Consider the following 4682-nt stretch of genomic DNA (forward strand, 5'->3'; position numbering starts at 1 on the left):
TAAAATAAATAAATAAAATAAAATAAGGCCCACTGAGGTGCCAGTCCCTAAAGAAAAACAAAAAAGGACTAACCATAATTGGAGGATAACTTAAAACCTCCCTCTTGAAAGAATTCAAGTCATAGGTAGGGAGAAATTCATAAGCAGTTGGGAGTTGCAGAATTTATCAGAAAAAGGGATGAAAGATTGAGAATACTGGTAGATTTAAAAGCTACAGTCCTTTTCAGTATCTCTTCCCTATAACCTTACTAATGCCCGTGTGGTGTAAGTTACTGATCGAGCGAAGGGATTCAGACTGTAAGGAATGGAACCTGAATCCAAGATAAACGATTCCTGCCAGACTGAGACGAGATTAAGGGCAAGTATGAAGTGAAAAATTGCTCGAGGAAATGAATTGTGGATAAATACAGACAACTTGAACTTGCAAACCCTATAAGAAAATAATGATGATGATGATAATGATGGTGATAATGATGATGATGATGATGATGATGATAAAGATAATAATAATAATAATAATAATAATAATAATAATAATAATAATAATAATGATAATAATAATAACAATAATAACAATAACTTCTGTCCTCCGTCCCATCTTGGTATGTTTCTGTGTGTGTGTGTGAGTGTGTGTGTGTGTGTGTGTGTTGCAACATTGTGCTCTGAAGTGCAACATTATTAGGTAACAAGAGGGTGGCAATGTTACGTACATTAGTGTGTGTGCGTATGTGCGTGAAGGTGTGTGTGTGTGTGTGTGTGTGTGTGTGTGTGTGTGTGTGTATATATAAGGCGGAGGAAGGAATAACGCGTCAGTAAGTGTTGTGTTGGGAAGAAAGAAAGATCCACCATGGCTGCCATTTTTAAGCTGGTAACACTGTGTGTCTGGTGATGATCTACACTAACCTCCCATACTCCCTGTGTTAGCTCCTTATGTTCCTCCCTCAGCTCTACACCAGCCTTTCATACTCCCTGTGTTACACCCTCAGCTCTTACTCCTTATGTTCCTCCCTCAGCTCTACACCATCCTTCCATACTCCCTGTGTTATTCCCTCAGTTCTACACCGCTCTCCCATACTCCTCCTTATGTTCCCCCCTCAGTTCTACACAGCCCTCCCATGCTCCCGGCATTCCTCCCTCAGCTCCACAACGCCCTCCCATACTCCCTGTGTTACTCCCTTAGCTCTAGACCGCCCTCTAATACTCCCTGTGTGCATGCTCCCTCAGCTCTACACCGTCCTCCTATACTCCCTGTGTTACTCCCTTAACTCTACATCGCCCTTTAATACTATGTGCATGCTCTCACAGCTTTACACCGCCCTCCCATACTCCTTGTCTTCCTCCTTCAGCTAATCGTGGTGTTGCTCCTGTCCCTGGTCACCTGCGGCTTGGCGCTGCCTGAGGCCACGCGAAGGAAGGGCCACAGGAGAAGGGGCGGCGGTTATGGCAAAGGCAGGGGAGGCGGGCATAGGAGTGGCGGCTACGGCAAGAGAGGAGGCTATGGGAAGTAAGGTAATATTATGGTGTCGGTATCACACCATGATAGCCAGTCGACACACACACACACACACACACACACACACACACACACACACACACACAGTTACATTCATGTACTATAAGTATGTAAATTTTTCAGATTAATTTGAGTTCCTGATTCCACCACTACCAACACCACCACTACCACCGTCACAGTCAAGCCTGTCATTGTCCCCGCTGGATCACTTTCTCTTCGCTGCCTTCTGCCAAGCCACCCCCAACAGCAGAACTTTCCCTCCCTCGCTCTGAGTTTCCCTCAAGCCCAGGCTTAAAACTATTCTGAAACACTTCTGCGCCGCAGCTCCACTACATTCAGATACTTTTTAATGGTGTTTTTACGGTTCTGGTGACAGATTTCTACATCATTAACAGGAGAAAGACTCTTGAGAACTCGGCTTATCATCTCTATGGCCTTAGAATATAGTCGTGGTGAAGTTGCACGTTTTTTTAAGATTTTTTTTTTTTTTCCGGTTCTAGTGACAGATTCATAGGACTTCTACACTGTTAACAGGAAAAACACCTTTGAGAATCTGCTAATGATCTCTGTGACCTTAGAAGATATTCCTGGTGAGAAGGCAAAGCCTTTTAGAATACAAACCTTAATACAGCAACGCTGGTTTATTCATAGAAAAGATTACTCCTTCATTATTTATTTAGAAAACTTATCCCATCGCCTTATATATTATCAAGGAATCGTGCTTTATTTGTTTTCTTACTCGACTGATTCACGTAGACAAGTCAAATGTTTCCTTTAAGTCTGTGATGCTGGTTGCCTTTCAATCTGTGTGGCTTCTTTTCCTCATGAGTGCTATTACAATGCGTAGCTGTGAAGTCCCTGTGTGCTGATCTTGTGGATATGAGGAGTCTTCGCCTTTAATATCCTGCATCCCTTACTTTAAATTAAACACTGTAGCTAATTTTAAACGGTAATGACCAAGAGGCACACCACTTTTCATTTCTTCTTTGGTGTCTGGGATGTGACTGTCGCTTGAGGAAGTGAGGGTGTGTTTGAACACTTGTGTGAAGTGCTTAGATCATATAAAAAAAAACAAGGGAAGCTGCAACAAGCCGTCATGCTTACACCCTGTATAAAACATATCTATCTAGTTCCATCCATCAGCCTTATCCATAAAATTGTCAAATTTTTCTTTTACAGTTCCCTAATGATTATTACTAAGTATGTTCCATTTATCTGCCACTATTTGAGAACTAATTCCTTCCTATCTCTTTTTTAAACTTAATGAAACATACCTACCCATTTCTACCTATCAATTCTCATCCAGAAATTTCTCTCTTTTAAAGATCCTTAATAACTGAGCACTAGCAACCTGCTAATTACTGAGTTTGATCCATTCACCTACCATTGTGTGTGAGATGTTTGTATTTGTGGTTAGGTAGGTGCCTATGTTTTCTAGTTCTCAGGATCTCAAATCGGTGCAAAATATACAGAAATCGTATTTTTCCATAAACTGACAAAAATGTATTCGTCAACTCTTTGCACTCATTTCACGTCCTCGTGACCACCTCATTGAAACATTATCTTCGTGAGTCATGCACCTTCACCGCTTGTTATTCACCGATCTAATAAAAAAGTGAAAAATTCATATGAAGTTGAATAAATTTGTGAATTTTTACCTCTACAATGTATCAGGTGGGTTTCATTTTTACCTGGTGTGGCTCCTTGTACAGTAAGGAACTTAGCTGGACAGGCTGAAATTTAGGAACCTAGCCTGACAGGCTGGAATTTAGGAACTTAACTGGACAGGCTGAAATTTAGGAACTCAGTTAGATATGCTGCAATTTAGGAATTTAGTTGGACAGGCTGAAATTTAGAAACTCAGCTAGACGGGCTGGAATATAGGAATTTAGCTGGAATGGGTGGAATTTGGGAACACAGTTGGACTGGCTGGAATTTAGGCTGAACAGATGGAAGAGTGAGCAGGTTGGAATCGATCTGAAGATTGTAAGATGGTTTGGATAGCCTTTATGAATTCTGCAGTGGAGACCAGCCGTTGTACTCGACGGTTCAGTTGCGTTCTTCCAATCTGTGCACTAAAACAAATATTTTTTGGCTCCACTTCTGGGGGCAGACTTTGATTGGTTAGGAGACGAGTGCATAAGTGTGCTGAGTGCTGCTAATATCTATATATACGAGTATGTCTATCTATCTATCTAATTATCCATCTATCTATCTATCTATCAATCTATTTATCTATCTATCTATCTATCTATCTATCTATCTATCTATCTATCTATCTATCTCTATATATATATATATATATATATATATATATATATATATATATATATATATATATATATATATATATATATATATATATATATATATATATATATATATATATATATATATATATATATATATATTGTTATGGACCGCGCAAATACTAAAGAGCGAAGAAGGAAGAGAAGCAGAAAGATGAGGAGAACAAAAAGAAGACACAGAGGGAGAGCGAGACGAAGGCGGAAGATTCCTTCAGTGCGATAAGTGTCTCCCCACCATCACCCAATTTACTTTAAAACTGAGCAAATACTCTCCTTCATAAATTAAATTTTCTTAATTCCTTTTGTTCTCTCATGTTGAGCCAAACATATTATATAGCAGAAGAGTTTGTCTTGCCTATAGAGTAAACAGAATCCATCCAACCCTAGTACTTTGCTCACAATAATTTTCAAAAGATAATAGTCTCTGTAGGGTGACGCTAATGAGTGAACCGAGGGTAGGTGGCGGCATGTCACCCCTGTCCCTTCTTCTGTCCTCTTCCCCCTTGTCTTCTGTCATGTGATTTACACATGCTAGGGAGCGCGCGGTGGTGATGCTGTTTCCTTTAGTGCAGTAACTGCAGTTGGGTTGTTGCTAGTGGATGGAGCAGATATTCTATCGCGTACTATGGCAACCTCATTTGTTTAATCACTACAGGAAGGATTCTGTATAGATGAATGTGAGCCCCTCCACTAAACTACACAGGTAGTAGTTTTAAGTACGGTCACACTTGCTGTTGTTAACGCTAGCCTGGCTATTGTTTTCGCTGGCTTGCCAGCTATACGCGCGGCAGTCTGGTCACACCACATGCAAAGTCCGCTAGCTAGCTAGCTACCTGCTCATGTCATAACAACACTAGCCG

The 4682-nt window shown here is 40.5% G+C and overlaps 1 long non-coding RNA gene across 1 annotated transcript; it reads left to right on the plus strand.

Annotated features, from left to right (window-relative positions):
• Nucleotides 1-803: 803 nt before the first annotated feature.
• On the plus strand, nucleotides 804-3183 carry LOC135110183 (uncharacterized). The gene is made up of 3 exons (XR_010273146.1): nucleotides 804-868; nucleotides 1347-1509; nucleotides 1637-3183. It is a non-coding gene; the product is annotated as an uncharacterized LOC135110183 (long non-coding RNA).
• Nucleotides 3184-4682: the final 1499 nt, after the last annotated feature.

The sequence above is a fragment of the Scylla paramamosain genome, chromosome 20, assembly GCF_035594125.1.
Source record: "Scylla paramamosain isolate STU-SP2022 chromosome 20, ASM3559412v1, whole genome shotgun sequence".
Lineage (NCBI taxonomy): Eukaryota > Metazoa > Arthropoda > Malacostraca > Decapoda > Portunidae > Scylla > Scylla paramamosain.